Below are 21,044 nucleotides of genomic sequence, written 5' to 3'. Positions count from 1 at the left end.
GTGAGGGTATGGGCATGCAGGCTCCACCAAAGCACCTTATTCTGCAGACACTGGAGGGTCTGCATGCGGGAGGCACTAATCACAGCCCACACAGTGGGGCTCTAGCTGAGGGGAGGGTGGACAACTATCTGGTACAGCTAGAGATGGTGTCAAGGTTCAGGCAGGCAGGAGGTTGGGGTTGAGTTGTTCGGTGGGAGGAGACCAAACAGCGAGGTCATCAGTCTCATCGGATTAGGGAAGGATGGGGAAGAAAGTCGGCCATGCCCTTCCAAAAGAACCATCCTGGCATTTACCTGGAGCGATTTAGGGAAATCACGGAAAACCTAAATCAGGATGGCTGGACGCAGGATTGAACTGTTGTCCTCCCGAATGCGAGTCCAGGGTGTCAAGGTTCAGTTCCCTGCTGGTGAACATTGGGTACAACACTTTGATCAACTTGAGTCCTTTTTGGATCACATGGCGATGGAAGAGCAGTTTTTTTTTATCCATCTGGATACCTAGGTATTTGGCATCAGGGGACCATGGGACCTGGGTGCCTGCTATGGTGATGTTGTAGCGCAGGATGGGGTGCCGTTTAGTGAAGTAAACTGCCGTAGTTTTGGTGGCATTGAGGGCAATCTCAATGAAACGGCATCAGGTCACTGTCACGTCCACCTGCCTCTGGAGGTGAGCAAAGAGCTGGTCTGTGTTGCAGCCAGTGGAATGGAGTGTCGTATCATTGATGTATTGCACCAGGTGGCAATGTGGGAGGACTGGCATATTGGTAACATAATTGTTAAAAGGGATGAGAGTCACATAGCCCTGATGGGTACCCATCGACATGTGATGTAAGCTGGAGCGTCGACCTTGCTGAGTAACCAAGAAATTCCTATCATGGAAGAGATTATCCACGACTTTCCCATAGATGTCGGGGATGGTGGTTTGTTTCAGCATTTTGTACACAAGATTATCCTGCCAGATCTTGTCATAATTGTTTTGCAAGTGCAATCAAGCCACTGGCATCGACATGGTCTTGTCAAAGACCTTGCTGATATGTTCTGTGATACAAATTATTTGGAGATCAGCTGACAGGTGGGAAGTGAATCCAAACTGTTCTGGATGGATGGTCCCAGCCACAGCCAGAGGCTGGGAAATGTGGTGGAAGATCGAAGATTTTAGAACCTTGGGCATAGAAGGCTAATGGACCTGTTGTTAGTAGGCACCATATGATCCTTCAAGGGCTTGCAGATGGCTCTCATTTTGGCCTGCTTCCACAGTTAGGGAAAACTCGAGTTGTGAGTCAGCGGTTCAGGATGGTGGTAAATAAGACCATTGAGTTGCCTGGGAGCAGAAGGTGGTGTTTGTTTAAAATACCATCCAAACCTGGAACCAACTGTCCACACTTTCACTGGAGGATCCGCTAGATTTCTGCTGTGTACATATGTTGAAGGTCAGATAGGGATGGTCTATCTCTGCAAGCGGCAATGGCCGCTAAAATATCATGTTCATCTTCTAGTTCATCAGGCGTGAGGTCCTGGATGAGTACTGATTTTGGGCCTCAAATGTAGCACCCAGAGTATCTACCACTTGGAGGGCATCATAAATTAAGCCATTGGCAGTGTGGATGGGATGGTTGGTCTTCACTGCAGAGCACTGCAGGGCTTGGACAAAAGCCCGTTCAGATTTATGTTGGAGGAGGAAGGCAGACATCTTGTCCTCCTAGTGTTCCATTTTCCAATCAGCGAGCCGGTTGTAGAAATCACACTGGAGACGCTTCATGTGATGCTTCTCCTGAGGATCAAGAAACTGCTTCCACCACCTGCAGTATCGGTAGTTCTGGATTTTTAGTTCACATAAGAGAGGAGGTAAGTAGAGGGCTTCACGCCTTTTGGATTTTTGTGGTGAGGTAATCAACAGCAGTAACCAGATTTGCAGGCGTTATTAGGTCGAGATGTTGCCAAGTGGTGTTATTAAGAATCCTGAAATATTTGTCCCAATCCATGATGGTCAAGGGAGAACGGACGTCTAAGGACAGAGCGATGTTGGTAAGGTGCAGGAGCATGGGGCTGTGGTCAGAGGCCAGATCGTGGAATGTTTCCAACAAAAACTGCACCAGGATGTTCTCGAAAGTGGCCACATACAGAACGTCCAGCTGGCAGTCAGCCCAGACTGGTATATGGATGGGAGTGTAGGGGCCATAGACCGACAGTACCTGAGGATCTTGTAGGTCAAGGAGGAGTCTGCCCTTGGAGTTAGCAATGTGAGAACGCCAAGCTGGATTCTTGGCGTTGAGATCTGCCCCAGCAATGAGTTTGTCAAATGACATCAAGGTACTGAGATCAGCAACAAGAAGAGGTAGTTTAGGGCTCAAATACGACGCAGCAAAAGTTTTAGCAAAAAAGGTGGGCAGGAACAGTGACTGTGTAGCCTCTATATAGTCGAGTGGTTGGAGAATCTCATGATTATGGACGAGTGGCTTATGCAGAAACACTGTTGTGCCCCGACCTCGGTGATGGAGTCGGTCAGTATGATAGAAAAACATGTTGCGGAGACAAAAATCATTGGTAGGTTTTAGGTGGGTTCCTGAGACAAGTAAAATGTCCACATGGTGGTCGTAGAGGAAAGCATTAAAAATTCAGACAACTAGATCCTGAGAGGGCTGAGGGGCTGGTCGGCGATTCGCCATTATAACAAAATCTGGCTGAGCCCTTCAACAAGGGCGATGATCTTAGTGAGCCTGTGCTCCAACTGATGGTTCTTTTGAGCTGTACTTCTGAGCCTTTTTTTTTATCTTTATTGTTTGTTTTTCCATTCGCCCTAGAAGGGGAATGGTGGGCTGGTAGCAGCCTACAGATAAGTGAGGAGATATAACACTAAAAACAGGTGATAAAATGGAGGCCCGGAAGATGAGGGTGGAAAAAGGGAGAGGAGGAGAGGAAAAACAAAAAAGGGGGAGCTGATGGAGGTAGAGGCAGTCTGGACACAAGAAGGAGTGGGGAAGGCAGTGGATGGAAAAACAATTGGCCTTGGGGGACAGAAAGGAATCAATGAGAGGGTAGGTGGGGAAAAGGAAACAGGATGGAAGGGGGGCAGAGGGAGCCCAGCAAAAGGACAGAGGGAAGGAGGGAGAGGTGAGAATCAGAATTAATAGGAGGGATAAATGGAGGAAGAGAGGACATCATCTGGGAAGGGGAATTGACAGAAGCCACCATGGGAAAGGAGATGAAAGGTGTAGCGGTGGTGGGTACGGGGGGACCAATGGTGAAGGCGCGGCAGTGGGTGGGGGTTGGAGAGGAGAGGAACAACTAGGAGATGGGGACGATCAAGTCGGTGGGAGGTGTAGTGCACTCGGATATGTTCAAGGACAAGGGGCAGATGAGGGAATGGAATCAGGTCATAGAGGATCCGCTTGGGGGATAGGAGGTGTATACGGAAGGCAAGGCAGAGTGCATGGCGCTCAATGGTCTGGAGGGACTTATAGAATTTGGGCTCAAATGGTTCAAATGGCTCTGAGCACTATAGGACTCAACTTCCGAGGTCATCATTTCCCTAGAACTTAGAACTACTTAAACCTATCTAACCTAAGGACATCACACACATCCATGTCCGAGGCAGGATTCGAACCTGCGACTGTAGTGGTCTCGCGGTTCCAGACTTTAGTGCCTAGAACCGCACGGCCACTCCGGCCAGCTATGGCATAACAGAGGATAGGATGGATTAAGGATTTGTAGGTGTGGAGGATGGTAGAGGGTTTCAACCCCCATGTCTGGCCAGAAAGAAGATTAAGGAGATGGAGGTAGTTGTGGGCTTTGGATTGGATAGAGCGGAAATGAAGTATCTACATGAGGTGACGGTCAATGGTGAGTCCAAGGTAGGTAAGGATGGGGCAGAGGTGGACAGGATGGGTGTAGATGGTAAGAGAAAAATCAAGGAGCCGGAAGGAGCGACTGGTACAACCTACGATGATTGCCTGCACTTCTGAGCCATTTTTTTCTTTGTTGTAATTTCATTCCCTTGCCCCACACGGGCAGGAGAGGGCTGGCAGCAACACAGTCCACCGCTCTTCAGCCAAAGGGCTTTACAAATACAGAAGCCAAACTCTTAAATAAAAGGGGGATGAAAATCACTGTAAATGGAGATGATGGGTGTTAAAATACACACAAACATGGGGACATGCACTGGTGGACAGTTAAGAAATCGACATGAAGTTGAAAAGGGCACAGCTGGCAATGTGTAGCACACTTAAAGAAACACTGGAGGCAAAAACAAGTTAAAAGTTGGCCACAGTATAAAAAGCACATGAACAATCATGGACTATATACAGGTCGAGCACACAATCAAAACCACACCATTTGATGACACTGTATAATGGCACCAAACCCAACACAAATGCAGCACACTTGATAATGATTGAAAACCTGGGAGGATCTGCTGGGGGGAGGGGGACAAGGGAGAAGGGAAAATGAGGTGAGAAAGAGGGGAGAGAAAGGGGGATGAGGTGGGGGCATGCTGAAGGAGGGCTGGGGAGGGAAGAGATAGGAGAAGAAAAAGCTGAGGAGGCAATGCAGGGACTCAGTGTGAAATAGGGAAATCCACTCTGGGAGGAGGGGATAGGAAAAAGGGGGCCCTAGGGAGGGGGGGATGAACAAGGCCCATCTATAGTTGGTGGGAAGGGCAGGTGTCACCACGAAATTCAGCATCCAGGAGGAGGAGGTCCTGGAAATTTCCCTGGTGAAGGAGATGGGGTAGTGTGGAAGTGGAGAGAGGGAGGGATACAGCAAAGAGGCACAGAAATGGGCGGGGGTCAGAGGAAGGAGCATATCAGGGGCAGGGCGATGAAGCCTGCAGACAGTGTAAACAGTACAGAGATGCTGGAGAAAAAGGAGGAGGTGGAGGGGATGAGGTCATAAAGGAGTCATGTGGGGGAAGGAAGGCAGATACAGAAGGCAAGGAGGAGAGCATGGCATTCAAGGATTTGGAGAGCCTTATAAAAGTGGAGGGGGTGGAGATCCAGGCAACACTGGCATAACAGAGGATAGGGTGGATGAGAGATTTCAGGTGGGAATGGGCTTTCTGCTGGATGGTCAGAAGATGAGGGGTTCAGGTGAGGTGACAGTTGAGGGTGAGACCAAGGTATCTCAGGGTGAGGGTGAGATGGATGGGACAACCATAAATGGTGAGGTAGAAATCATGGAGATGGAAGCAGTGGGTTGTGCGGCCTATGATAATTGCCTGGGTTTTAGAGGGCTTGATATGAAGGAACCATTGGTTACACCAAGTGGTGAACTGGTCAGTGTGGGTTTGGAGGGTGCACCGGGACTGTTGAAGGCTAGGATAGAGAGCCAGGAAGGGGGTGTCATCAGCATATTGGAAGAGGTGGTGGGGGTAGCTTGGGCATATCTGTGGTGTACAGGAATAGAGACTGGGGGAGAGGATGGAGCCCTGGGGCGTGGAGTTTAAAGAGGAGACCAGGATGCCATACACAGTCATAGGAAAACTGGCAGAGTGAAGGGAGTTAAATTGGAGGGAAAAAAGGTGGACGAGGTTAAGGAGTTGGTTTTTGGTGGAGAAGGAGGGTTGGAAGCCACACTGGGTAAGGGTGAAGATTGATGTGGCAATGAATACGACAGGAGAGGATGGATTCGAAGACCTTACTGAATTTGGAGATGAGGCAGATGGGACAATAGTAAGACGTGATGGAAGTGAGTTTGTTGGGTTTAAGGAATAAGAGGATGTGGGAAGTCTTCCACAGGTCAGGGTAGAAGCCGGTAGAGAGGATGATGTTGTATTAGGCAAGGACAGTCAGGAAGGAGAAGGGCCATTCTCTGAGGTGGCAATAGGTGAGACAGTGGTGACCAGTGCCCGTGTTACGTTTTGATCGAAGGATACATGTAATGTCTTGTGCTGTGATTGGAATGTTAAGTCGGAGGGGGGGGGGGGGCAACTGCCCCAAATACTAGAGACTAGGAGACTAGGAGCAAGTGGAGCGATCAAGGTATCAGTACATTCTGTAATGGTGGGGAAAAGAGAATAATCAAAGTGGGGATCATCAGGGACAGAGAAGACCTCACAAAGGTGGGAAGCGAAGTGGATGACCTTACTGAGGTTGTCAGGAAGGGGGTGATCGTTACGGAGAAGGTGGTAAGGGGGTGTGGAATGGGAACCAGTAAGGCTATGGAAGGCAGGCCAATACTTGGACAAGTTGATAAGAGTGGTTGGCGTTGAGATGTGTGCTGGTCTGGTACCAGTCCCAGTGTTTCTTTGCTGTAATAAGGTTCTGGACGTGTTGCTGTATTTGCCACTGGCGTTGGAGTGTATTCCTGTCATTAGTGTGCAGGAAGGAGCGATAGAGGCGGCGGGATTCAAAGAGGAGGAGGACAGCTCACAGAGGGAAAGTGGTACAGTGGGGGTGGTAGGTTTTGGTAGGAGCATGGGCCACCACGACGTCAGTAATGATCAAGGCAGTTCGAGGCGTGGATGATGTCATCAGCATGGTGATAGATAAGAGGGTGGCCTTAGATCTGGGTGGCGATGGATTCCCAGTAGGCATCCCAATTGGCACGATGGTAGTCATGGACTACCTTGCGAGGGGATGCAGGGCAGGGAGCCGGAAGGGGGTGGTGAGCAGACGTTATGGTGAGAAGGATGGGATGCTGGTCACTACCTGTGGGGTCAAGGATGTCGACGGCGACACACCCAAGGAGGTTGGTGGAGGCAATGACAACATCGGGGGTGGTGTTGCTTCTGGGTCGGGTGTGCTGGGGGACTTCTGAGTCCCTGTGCTGCGTGCTTTATAGAGCTCCAGTGAGCAGCGATAAAATGGCGCAGAGAGCGAGGACCGCACACAGCGCTGTGTCGGTGAAAGCAGCGGTCGCTGGTTATAGGCGCGCCGCCTAGCGGCTGTCGTCTACATCCATGCCTTGTATTGAGCGGATGGACGTGTACGGGTATGGAGACAAGCTCATGAACCCATGAACCCAGCATTTTAGCAGGGGACTGTTGAAGCTGGTGGAGGCTCTGTAATGGTATGGGGCGTGTGCAGTTTGAGTGATAAGGGAACCCTCATACGTCTAGATACAACTCTGACAAGTGACAAGCACGAAAGCTTCTCGTCTAATCAGCTGCATCCATTCACGTCCATTGTGTATTCCGACGAAATTGGCCAATTCCAGAAGTACAATGCGACACCCCACATGTCCAGGATTGAGCAGCTCCAGAAACACTCTTCCGCTGACCGCCAAACTCCTTAGACACGAACATTATTGAGCGTATCTGGGATAACTTGCAACGTGCTTTTCAGAAGAGATCTTCGGCCCTCGTACTCCTACAGATTTATGGACAGCTCTGTACGATTCATGTTGTCAGTTTCCTCCAGTACTACTTCACACATTAGTCGAGACCGTGTCACGTCGTGTTGCTGCATTTCTGCGTGCTCGCGGGGGCCTACACGATATTAGGCAGGTGTACCAGTATCTCTAGCTGTTCAGTGTCCTCCGAAACCACTCGACCGATTTCAACCAAACTTGGTACACGTACAACCACCTGGAAATAATAAAATTTGCGACGTTGTGATGTTTCAGAGCAAGAATGGACAAAGGGAGTTTCTAAGACAAAATCATTGAGGGGACCGAAATGTGAAAATGTCCGGAACTTGAAGCTAAGGTTCTATCCTACGTGTAAGATGAGAGGAAAAATGTGATGTCTATCTCACAAGAAACAATCCCATTCAAGGCCTTGGAAATCATAACAGTTTTAAACGTGCTACAAGAAGAATTTCGTGGACGTATTGGTTGGTGACGTCGAGCTATGCGGAGAAATGGCCTTGCTCTCCGACGAAGTACTACGTTGTGACAGTGAATGCCAGCATATTTTTAAATTCAGGTAAACATGAGAGTGTGAAATTAATAGCATCTGTTGTATAACAGTTATGCTTATCAACATATTTGTGCAACTTTAGCAGTTGTCAATAATAATAATAACTATAATAATAATAATAACAATATGCTTAACTTGTCCGAAAGGAAAATTGTTTTTGTGGAGTTTTGTTTTTTTACATAATTAAGTTCAGTTTATGCCGAGAACGAAATAATGTTTAAGCTTTCTCTACTCTCCTTTTCGCGTTTTTGTGCAAGTGAGAGTTTCGTGCTTTTTTATTTTTTCGACAAATCTACAAGATCCCTAATGCATGAAGTAGCTAACAAATTAACTTCCGGGCTGAAAATCATATACTCTTATGTTGCACCCACACAACAACTTACACATATTCAACACATATTTGTTAAATGTTCGCTTTAGTCACGCTTATTTGATTTTGTCTCTTTCTCTGACAATTGATGGTCCCGTTCTGGGAGGCCAGGATCCTCTGCGGCTAACTTTCCTCGCAAATTTTTCCCCTTAGCACTTAAGGGGAGACGGAAGGCAAGTGGGCTTCAAAAATCCATTTTTGATTTTAGCATATTTGAAATGCCTGGTCTCTCCTGCGTGAAACAGTTTTTGTTTTATATAAATGCGACAATTTTTTCGTGAGATATGGTAGTTTTCCTGACGCTCTGTGCAATCTGGGGGCGCTGACAGCAAGGTTTATGACCGGGTATGTGCAGACAATGCCTATGGTCCTAATGTCACAATTTCTAAATTAGAGTGCATTGGGCATGTCCAGAAGAGAATGGGGTCCAAATTTAGAAGATTATTGAAAGAAATGTAAAAAATAGTATTGGAAGATGATAAGAAGATAGGTGGTAAAGACAAATGTTGAAATAGATAGATTACAGAATTATTATGGCTTGGCTATAAGAAGAAATATAGGGAATTTAGAAACCATGAAAAAAGCTGTATGGGCTCTCTTTTTCCATAATCTTTCCACAAATAAAAATCCAATGCACGATCTTTGCCCAAATGATCCTGACACTTGGTGCAAGTACAGGAGATATACCAGATATGACCACAAACATTATTTACCTGCATCAGTAATGAATGAAATTAAAACCATATTTAGAGACCTTTGTAAAGATACCTTGTTGAAGAAATGTCTTCATGTGAAAACCCAAAGTTTAAATGTATGTGTGAATTCTGTCGTTTGGAACCGGTTACCGAAAAGTGTACTTGTTCAGCTTACAACCCTCAAATCTGGTGTTTATGATGCTATTTTACGCTCCAATGATGGTGTAGTAAGAAAACTGGATGTTTTGGAAGTACAAGGCATAAAATCTAGTGGAAATACTGCAAAATCCTTCGTGCAAATAGATAAAGAGAGAATCCGCAAAGCAGATATTGCTAATTTAAAATGCACAAAAGAACCCAGACAGAAAAGAAGAGGGACCAAGAGAAGAAAAGAAGATCAGTATGATTCAGATGACGCTCAGTATGGTGCAGGAAAATTTTAGTGGTAAGTAATTCCCATCAATAACTACAACAGAACTGCAATATCAAACTTAAAACGGATTTTTCTTAAAACTACATTTTTTTGCTCTCAGGTACCATTATTTGATAAACTAATGGGGTTAGACACATAAAATTTGGTCAATTTGTACTGCAGATGGTAATAAGTTATTACAAATAAATTGAGAACCACTAAACAATCAGAAACTGTTTTATAATAATTGATGAAAGAAAAGTAAAATTTTACTAATGAGAGAATAAAATCATTTTTTCTTCGAAACCATAAGAGGTATTACGTTCATTTTACTTGTAAATTGAGGCATATATGTTATATATTGCAGTAAAAATTTCATTGTTTTATCACTTGTAGTTCATTTGAAAAGTATACCTATTCAAATGGTAAAATAGCATTGGCAGAATATAGATAAAAATTGCCTTCCATCTCCCCTTGAAAAGGATTCAATAGAGTTAAAGTTGGCACTGCACAGGAAGCAGATTCCTGCACAGTAAACAAACATCTTCTAACAGAAACTGACATTTGTGGAAATGATTAAATGCAAGTAGTACTACTTGCCTATAAGATCATTTGACTAGAATAAAAACGAGGCGCTGAGAGCCATAATGGCCAAAAACAAACCTTCTTCGATCATAGATTTAAGTGAATATCAGAGAAGCCAGCGAGATAGCTTTTTGTGAATGTTTATGTATACGTACAATGTGGGCCCGCAGTACAGATAAATCTTACCCACCATAAGATCAATCGATGTCAAAACACGAATAAATGCCGTAGTCTCATAATCGACCATGGTGACCATTATGGTTCTCAACACCTCAAGTGGATTACTGTATCATAAAATTCAAAACTTAATAAACTGTCTCATTCAGATTGTCACAAAATAAGTTTTTCGGTGAGTATAACTATAACATATACTGATGTCCGACCTAATCTCACTATATAGTGAGTGAATTGTCATATCTGAGGCACGTGCTATTGTCTAGCGGGATTTATGCCAAGCGAACGGGGACAAAAGACTGCTGCAGTGTGCTACTAACTGGTGGCATTGATGTAAACTTGTAATTGAACAGTAAGCGCTAGCTGTGCACAGTGTGAACTGTGCACATTGTCTATCAAATCCGTACATATTTGACGCATAAGACAGCTACGTCGCGCCAGTTGTGCATGAGCAAAAGCTCCTTAAAACTTGCACAACTGAAGGTGTGCTCGCGACCCTGATGCCAAGATTCACCAAGTTTAGAGGAGCAAGGTAGCAAAACGCTACAGATTTAGTATCGTGTATTTCAGATTACCGCGCCTACATTACCTTTTACAGCGTTCAAATATAAATGACCGACAAATCCGCAAGGTGTCAAAAGTTTGGGTCCTGACGGTGCTCTTGCGCTCGTACACAGTAGCCGCCACTGTGCATTTCTATCAGTTTCGTTGTAGATACGACACACAGTTAACTTTCGAAGCCACGTTGATGTACATTAGACGTCAGACAGCTACCGATGCTAGCGCTCCAGGCGGCTACGTTTCTCGTTGCAGTAAACAGAAGAAGAACGAGTTCTTTGATCAAAATGGTTCAAATGGCTCTGAGCACTACGGGACTTAAAAGGACATCACACACACCCATGCCCGAGGCAAGATTCGAACCTGCAACCGTAGCGATCGCGCGGTTCCGAACTGTAGTGCCTAGAACCGCTCGGCCACCCCGGTCGGCTTTCTTTGATCAGATCTAAGGCGAGACACTAGATAAGACGAAAGATTACTTTGATCAAATGTAAGATGAGACTCCAGATGTAATCAAATGAACCGGACGAAGGGCGACATTTGACAAAATTCCCCATTAAACTACGTCCAGTTTATTGTAAACATCAGCTTTGTTCGATAAATTTGATCTCTGTTGAGCCATCATGGACATGGGACATCGTTTGGCTAAGTAATCATCAATGAAATTCGCCAACAGTTGTGTAATTGAGATGTTATTTTATTTTATTTTGAATACCGGTTTGCTGGCAGGTGTGGCTGAGCGGTTCTACGCGCCTCAGTCTGGAACCACGCGACCGCTACGGTCGCAGGTTCGAATCCTGCCTCGGGAATGGATGTGTGTGATGTCCTTAGGTTAGTTAGGATTAAGTAGTTCTATGTTCTAGGGGACTGATGACCTCAGATGATAACTCTTATAGTGCTCAGACCCATTTGAACCATTTTTGAATACCAGTTTCTGCATTCCACTATGCCTTCTTCAGGCCTCATACCTATCTGTCAAAATAAACGATATTGTCATACAGTGCCACATATTCCTGGATGTCGTGAATTCGAAACTGTATCCCAACTGCTTCGATCGAACAGTTGATTGCAACCTTTGCCATGAGGATGTAATCAAGTCTTCGAATGAAGCTCTTGGAATACGCTTTTGAATTCACGACATCCAGGAATATACACTACTGGCCATTAAAATTGCTACACCAAGAAGAAATGAAGATGATAAACGGGTATTCATTGGACAACTATGTTATACTAGAACTGACATGTGATTATATTTTCAGGCAATTTGGGTGCATAGATCCTGAGAAACCAGTACCCAGAACAACCACCTCTGTCCGTAATAACGGCCTTGATACGCCTGGGCATTGAGTCAAACAGAGCTTGGATGGGGTGTACAGGTACAGCTGCCCATGCAGCTTCAACACGATACCACAGTTCATCAACAGTAGTGACGGGTGTATTGTGACGAGCCAGTTGCTCGGCCACCATTGACCAGAATTTTTCAATTGGTGAGAGATCTGGAGAATGTGATGGCCAGGGCAGCAGTCGAACATTTTCTCTATCCAGAAAGAACCGTACAGGACCTGCAACATGCGGTCGTGCATTATCCTGCTGACATGTAGGGTTTCGCAGGGATCGAATGTGGGGTAGAGCCACGGGTCGTAACACATCTGAAATGTTACGTCCAAAGTGCCGTCAGTGCAAACAAGGGTGAACGAGACGTGTAACCATTGGCACCCCATACCATCACGCCGGGTAATACGCCAGTATGGCGATGACGGATACACGCTTCCAATGCGTGTTCTTCGTGATGTCGCCAAACACGGATGCCACCATCATGATGCTGTAAACAGAACCTGGATTCAACCTGGATTTTTTTTGCCATTCGTGCACCCAGGTTCGTTGTTCAGTACTCCATCGCAGGCGCTCCTGTCTGTCATAAAGCGTCAAGGGTAACCGCAGCCATGGTCTCCGAGCTGATGGTCCATGCTGCTGCAAACGTCGTCGAACTGTTCGTGCAGATGGTTGTTGTCTTGCAAATGTCCCTATCTGCGAACAGTCATTGGATCTCGACCAGCGCGAGCAGCAATGTTGCGATACGATAAACCGCAATTGCGATAGGCTACAGTCCGACCTTTACCAAAGTCGGAAACGTGATGGTACGCATTTCTCCTCCTTACACGAGGCATCAGAACAACGTTTCACCAGGCAACGCCGGTCAACTGCTGTTTGTGTATGAGAAATCGGATGCGAAATTTCCTCGTGTCAGCACGTTGTAGGTGTCGCCACCGGCGCCAACCTTGTGTGAATGCTCTGAAAAGCCAATGATTTTCATATCACAGCATCTTCTTCCTGTTGGTTAAATTTCGCGTCTGTAGCACGTCATCTTCGTGGTGTAGCAATTTTAATGGCCAGTAGTGTATAAGGCACTGTGTGACAATATCGTTTATTTTTGAGAGATGCATATGGGGCCTGAAGATGGCATTCTGGAACGCCGAAACCGGTATTCAAAATAAAATGAAATAACATCCCAATTACACACCTGTTGCGAATGTCGTTTGTAATTAAAAGAAAGTCTGATAGTGCAATATCAGCCTTAACCTCAGAAAATAACGGAACAGAGAGCAAAATAGCTCAGCGGGGATTACCGAGGGTTTTCTGAGTAATTTGTCCGCGGAGCCAGCCCAAGGGTGTGCTTCTGTGCCGGTCGTGTTTGCACGGACGCTACGCCCCGCTCAAGCCTTTCGTGCCGATTTCTCGACGTATTCTGTTACACTAATGGCCTCTCTCTCCCTCCTTTCCTCAGTGGTTCTGTCCGGGAATTGTGTGATGCCGACGCACGCGAAAGTCCATTTCAATGTGTATAATGGAGCAGGCACCAGGAGGAAGAGAAACGGGCCATCGAGTGGAGGAATTCCAGCTGGCCCGGTAAAAGGGACCAGCACGACGCGACGACGTGCGAGGCGAAAATATTGCTCGGCGCCGCCGCTCTTTGATTGCCGGGTATTGGATTACGGAGGCGGCGTAGCCGATGGGCCGAGAGTAATAAAAGGCGCTTGTAATTCGAAAAGGACTGGCGAGAGACGGCCTGATTAAAGCCGCAGTTCCCGGGAGGAGGTGTGGCGAGTGGCGGAGGGGGGTGTGCGCGACACGGGGTCCCTGATCACAGGGGCGAAGCGTCCCGGTCTCGCCTTGAGTAAACAGCCGGCGGCGGCGGTGGCGGCGGCGCTGTCGCAGCCTCCGAAAAGGGCGACGGGAGAGCGCATGCGCGACGGGCCGAGCCGGGGTGCTGTGCTGTGGTTACCGCTCGGCGGGACTCTCAATCAACTCAGCGCTCACACAGGCAATCATATCATTCCCCGGCCGCGATTAGTGGTTACGAGTAATAAAAAGACAGTGGGGCCGAGGCGCGCCGCCACCGCCGGAATAACCGTCCACTCCCTGTTATTTTGACAGTATTAACAGCTTTTTGCTACCGTTCGCGATTGACCGAGTATTGGTCAACATAATACGCTTTATAGATACTTGTAAGTGCGGACAGAGAAGAAGTGCTCCGAGAATCGAATTCTGCACCTGTCGAAAATAGCCTGCCGGCGTTCTTCTTTTGCAACACTGTGTTCTGCGCTGCATGTGTCGAAGTGTAATAAACCGTTTAACAAAAAAAATGTACTCTTCAGTTTATTTCGACTAACTAATAACTTCGTGTGCAATAAAAAGCTACTGTTCACGAAAGCACGTCCTCTGTAAAGCGCTAGAATTGTAATCAACAAAAATTGGTTCACGTTCTTACCCGACTCTGTTATCTTAGGTTTTCAAAAATGTTCAAATGTGTGTGAAATCTTAGGGACTTAACTGCTAAGGACATCAGTCCCTAAGCTTACACACTACTTAACCTAAATTATCCTAAGGACAAACACACACACACCCATGCCCGAGGGAGGACTAGAACCTCCGCCGGCACCAGCCGCACGGTCCATGACTGCAGCGCCTAAGACGGCTCGGCTAATCCCGCGCGGCCTTGGGTTTTCCATTGTCTCCATAACTACGGTAACTGTAACTCGTTGCCTTCGTCACTCAACAAGACATGAGCAGTCGAGCCCTAGAAATTTGGAGAAGCGAAGCGATGACTGTGTCTTAAGTCGTGCTAATACGTGACGCATATGCCTAACTGGGCTTGCTGTCGTAATTGCTACCCGATATTAATATCGTGCAGGTCACTCAGCCAATCTTGATAGTATATAAAAATTTATTTATTTTTAATTTTAATATTCCGCTGTAAGGTTCGAAACTGCGATTAAAATTCAAGGTGAAAGGACATTAATGATAAGATTATGTGATGACATTGCTTTTGTATCCCGCCTGGAAGGCGGCGCGTGGGTCTGCTCGTGTTATCTGTAACATAAGCCGAATGAAGGAAGCGAGTAGGAGCAGGTGTGGTAAAGCAATTCGTTACTGCAAATACGGTTAAAGCACCTGTACTAGTTGATGGTGTTAGGACAGCAACCAGCCACAAATTTACTTTCAGTTCCTTTATTCAAAGGGAACCGTTACCTGTTTCAAATCGTTGTGATTCATCCTCAGACGGTTTACACGCTTTCTTTACGACATGTGGTGTGTTTTTTACAGATTAATTGTACTAAAATATAAATAATAGATAATTATAAACACGTCACACAAAGATGGTTGCGTTTCAGATTTTCGTTGCATGTGACTTACGTGAAACGTCGGTTTGGAGTGTTTGCTTTCATAACATTCGTCCAACAGATGTGAATACATTCCCACTACACTCTTATTGTTGCACACGTAAATTTTTCTCACTGAACACTTTAGATTTGTCACTAAGAAGATTTCTACCACGCACCACATGTTTTGATACATACAAAGAGCTTACAAACATATGAGTATCAAAGATGCTACGATATATCGTAACATTTGACGATGATGTCCTATGTTTGGAAAGGATCATATATTCATTTACGCAACTGTAATGCCTTTTACACTAGTGCAGAAACATTGAAGTTTTGAGTTGATATTGTTTCATATTATATATATTACCGTGTAGGTAAATTACATTTAGCATCATGAGAATTATAGTAACATATAAATTTGCTACTTGATCTGCAGATGGGCTTACTAATAACTAATATTATTTGCTTTGGAGGTTGGAAAATAGTTTTTGGAAATTTTTCAGGAAAGGGGTATTAGCTAACTCTGTTTGTTCATTAAGGATATAGTCTGGGGTGTTGTTTTTGTGTGTGTGTGTATTTCTATTTCTTCTAATATATTCGTAGTGGCTCCTTTTTGTGCTAGATGTAAAATTTTTAAGTTGTCCTCAATAAGAATGCGGTGGGAAGGTATTCACATCTGTTGGACGAATGTTATGAAAACGAACACTCCAAACCGAAGTCTCACGTAAGTCGCATGCAACGAAAATCTGCAACGCAACCATCTGTGTGAGGTGTGTTTATAATTATGTAGATTTATATTTTAGGACAATTAATCTGTAAAAAACACACCACATCTCATAAAGAAAGCGTGTAAACCGTCTGAGGATGAATCACAACGATTCGAAACCGGTAACGTTACCATTTGAATAAAGAAACTGAAAGTAAATTTGTGGCTAGTTGCTGTCCTAAAACCATCAACATTTGGCTTCAAGCAACAGCCACGGTCTCCATCATGTCATCATATGACAAAATTGCATTAACCTGTACTAGTTTATAAACATATGCAAACACATTACATAACTTTAGGTGATGAGTACGTAGGTGCGACGTCGTAGACCCGTAGTAATTGGTACACAGGCTCAATAGCAAATTAAGCTAAAGCGAAGCTTCTCGGCCGTCTGCTCTTGATGAACTGGGAGAAAATGGAGCGGCGCTCGTTGAGCTGCACAGCGTCGGCTAGAGGGCGCTGTCGTCGGTGTGGATCGTCCGCTCTCGTAGTGCCCACCTACTAGCTTGCACCTACGCTTTGGCATCGTAGCTATCGATATCACAATTGCTACCGTCAGTAGAAGCGAAGAAGAATTACAAGATCTGTTGAATGGAATGACCATGTTAATCACTGCTGAAACTTGACTGCGAGTAATTCGAAAAAAAGAGGAAAGTAATTAAAAATAGGAGAAACTAAAACAATGAGAAACTTGACGTCGTGACTGATGATCACGAAGTAGACGAATATAAGGAATTCTGCTACCTAGGCAGCAAAATATGCCGTTGCGGACGTAGGAAGGAGGATATAAAAAGCAGACTAGTACTGGCACAAAGGGTATTCCTGGTCAAGAGACGTCTCATTAGTAGCGAAGATAGGTTTTAATTTGAGGAAGATATTTCTAATATTTAGGTTTGGAACACAGCGTTGTATGGTAGTGAGACATGGACTGTGGTAAAACTGGGAAAGAGGAGATATCGTGCTACCGAAGTTTGAGTTTAAACCCTTGCGCTGGCCACCAGATTCCCCAGACGTGAACATTATTGGGCGTACCTGGGATGCCTTGCAACGTCCTGTCCTGAAGACATTTCCACCCCCTCGGATTTATCGCAGCCCTGCCGGATTTGTGGCGTCAAATCCCTCCAGCACAACTTCAGACATTAGTCGAGTCCATGCCACGTCGTGTTGCGTTCTCGCTGGGGTCCTACACTATATTAGGCAGGTGTATCAAATTCTTTCGCTATTCAGTGTAGAATCGAGGAGTGCTTATAATGAATTATATAATGTTATTGTTTCTTTTTTATTGTAATCTCCCCACGGAAAATTACCCTCTACCACGCAATAATTAATAATGGTCAATCAAATCATCCACATTTATTCACTTTTGAAAAGTATCTGATCGGATTTTCTAGTAATATATGCGCCGACAGCTCGTCGACGCCAAGGTATTTTTCTAGTACGTTTATTCTTTGGAATAACAGAGATACATATATGTATTCTCCATGGTTAATATAGACGGATAAGAAGGACAGCTTCGGAAATATCGGTTGGAAGATTGACGGGCTTCTAAAAGAGACATATTTGCTTTTCTTCTCGCTAAAGCGAGCTATTAACGTTTGTGCCACTAGCGGGTTATTTGAAGAGAGAGAAAGACTGTAAACGCAAATTAAGTAAGACTTGGAATCAACAGAAAACGGAACGTGTAATGGAGATGGATTGAATATACAATTTTCCTCAGAAATAAGGTTTGTGACCCTTTTATTCTAGAGTGAATGACGAATGAGTTCTTTGTCTGAATCATTGACGATCGCCTTGGCCCTGTAATTAGTGGGGAAGTTTCAGCTGTGACGAAGAGAGCCTGCAGTCACCGAGTTTTTATAAAATCGTCCAAAAAGGCTTCGTCCACATCTGAAATTCTAAATCTGTCGTAAAATGAACGAATTGTTCAAACGATCGATTTTCCCAACTGAATCCAGCGCTTAACAATAATAACAAATGTAAAGATCTTTTCCAGCAAGCCAGCCGCTGAATATTAAGACGAAGGGCTCCACCAGAGATTCTATTGGGCTGATTTCACGTAAATGAAATATTATATTTAAAACTGTACATAGATAAAGGACAGAGAGAGAGAGAGAGAGAGAGAGCGAATGAAATTCGAGAAAATACTCAGATTCCTCCATTAGTATAATTGTTTGCCTGTCTTATCACGGATCAGCCTAAAGATAAAACAGGAGGCCCTAACTTTATTGTACCGATTTATGTGTGAGAGTGAAGGGGTAATAAAGGCGACAGATACACCTCTGTACAGACAAAACATTACACCAAGTTAGCGGCAAGCTGCATTCACATATATTCATCAGTCAGTAATATACACTCCTGGAAATGGAAAAAAGAACACATTGATACCGGTGTGTCAGACCCACCATACTTGCTCCCGACACTGGGAGAGGGCTGTACAAGCTATGATCACACGCACGGCACAGCGGACACACCAGGAACCGCGGTGTTGGCCGTCGAATGGCGCTAGCTGCGCAGCATTTGTGCACCGCTGCCGTCAGTGTCAGCCAGTTTGCCGTGGCAAACGGAGCTCCATCGCAGTCTTTAACACTGGTAGCATGCCGCGACAGCGTGGACGTGAATCGTATGTGCAGTTGACGGACTTTGAGCGAGGGCGTATAGTGGGCATGCGGGAGGCCGGGTGGACGTACCGCCGAATTGCTCAACACGTGGGGCGTGAGGTCTCCACAGTACATCGATGTTGTCGCCAGTGGTCGGCGGAAGGTGCACGTGCCCGTCGACCTGGGACCGGGCCGCAGCGACACACGGATGCACGCCAAGACCGTAGGATCCTACGCAGTGCCGTAGGGGACCGCACCGCCACTTCCCAGCAAATTAGGGACATTGTTGCTCCTGGGGTATCGGCGAGGACCATTCGCAACCGTCTCCATGAAGCTGGGCTACGGTCCCGCACACCGTTAGGCCGTCTTCCGCTCACGCCCCAACATCGTGCAGCCCGCCTCCAGTGGTGTCGCGACAGGCGTGAATGGAGGGACGAATAGAGACGTGTCGTCTTCAGCGATGAGAGTCGCTTCTGCCTTGGTGCCAATGATGGTCGTATGCGTGTTTGGCGCCGTGCAGGTGAGCGCCACAATCAGGACTGCATACGACCGAGGCACACAGGGCCAACACCCGGCATCACGGTGTGGGGAGCGATCTCCTACACTGGCCGTACACCACTGGTGATCGTCGAGGGGACACTGAATAGTGCACGGTACATCCAAACCGTCATCGAACCCATCGTTCTACCATTCCTAGACCGGCAAGGGATCTTGCTGTTCCAACAGGACAATGCACGTCCGCATGTATCCCGTGCCACCCAACGTGCTCTAGAAGGTGTAAGTCAACTACCCTGGCCAGCAAGGTCTCCGGATCTGTCCCCCATTGAGCATGTTTGGGACTGGATGAAGTGTCGTCTCACGCGGTCTGCACGTCCAGCACGAACGCTGGTCCAACTGAGGCGCCAGGTGGAAATGGCATGGCAAGCCGTTCCACAGGACTACATCCAGCATCTCTACGATCGTCTCCATGGGAGAATAGCAGCCTGCATTGCTGCGAAAGGTGGATATACACTGTACTAGTGCCGACATTGTGCATGCTCTGTTGCCTGTGTCTATGTGCCTGTGGTTCTGTCAGTGTGATCATGTGATGTATCTGACCCCAGGAATGTGTCAATAAAGTTTCCCCTTCCTGGGACAATGAATTCACGGTGTTCTTATTTCAATTTCCAGGAGTGTAGATATAAAGATATTCTCCAAATAACGTTATATAATTCATTATAATGGCCAATCCGTGACAGGACACGTTTATGGACGTTGTTAAAATAATTTTGTTCTCTGTTTCATGTGAACTACGACGAGCCAACTTAACTGACGCTTGGAAAAGAGAGGAAATACTCGCAGTCAAATTAAGTGAATCTACAAATAAGAACATAAGACAACACGCTGGGCGCAGAGAAAAGGCCAGATCTATAATTTTATTATTAAAGCTTGCTAGTATAGATGAAGTATACGCTTTTCTGTTTAGTGTTATTGGATATTTGAACATTGATTAATTGTGTTCATGCTAGATGTAGTTTGTTTTCTTTTTATTAATAAAGCTTGCTAGTATAGATGAAGTATACGCTTTTCTGTTTAGTATTATTGGATATTTGAACATTGATTAATTGTGTTCATGCTAGATGTAGTTTGATTGACCTGTCCCAGTTGCATTTATCTGTATAAGTACAGTAAGAAAGTAGCCACAGAAGTACTCTTGTGTGAAGGGAGATATATATATAGTGACAGTAGAACATTTATATGGTTTTAACTAGGGCAATGTTTAAGGTGAGTCAAGCAGAGCAGAGCAGCACGCAACAGCCTTCAGCTGCTAGCGCTGATAATAATGATGTAGTAAGAAGTGTTGTAGAACCGATCGCTACAGTTAGCGCAATAGAATGCCCGGTAGACACGGCTGGAGATGTAACAGCAAGTACGCAACACGGATTAGATCCATTGGTAATTATCATGAGACAGATGCAGATGATAACCGAGAGCATGAATAATATGACAACCGACATTAAGGCGAAATTAGCCTCAGTTACTGAAGGGCAGGAAAATCTGAAAACTGACATTAATGCGAAGTTCGCCTCAGTTACTGAAGGGCAAAATGATTTGAATACGAAATTAGCCTCAGTTACTGAAGGGCAGGAAAATTTGAAAATCGACGTTAACGCGAAGTTAGCCTCAGTTACGGAAGGGCAGGAAAATCTGAAAGCTGAGATTAAGCAGCAGTTACAAGACAGTTTTTTCGAATTAGAGCAGCGGATAGAGACGAAGACCAAGGAACTCAAAGATCAGGCCGAAGAGACGGAACGAAAATTAACTGCACAAATAGAATTGGTGAAAGCTCAATGTGAGGAATCTACTCACCGCGTACGTGTAGAAAT

The sequence above is a fragment of the Schistocerca americana genome, chromosome 1, assembly GCF_021461395.2.
Source record: "Schistocerca americana isolate TAMUIC-IGC-003095 chromosome 1, iqSchAmer2.1, whole genome shotgun sequence".
Taxonomy (NCBI): domain Eukaryota; kingdom Metazoa; phylum Arthropoda; class Insecta; order Orthoptera; family Acrididae; genus Schistocerca; species Schistocerca americana.
This window is presented reverse-complemented; position numbering follows the sequence as displayed.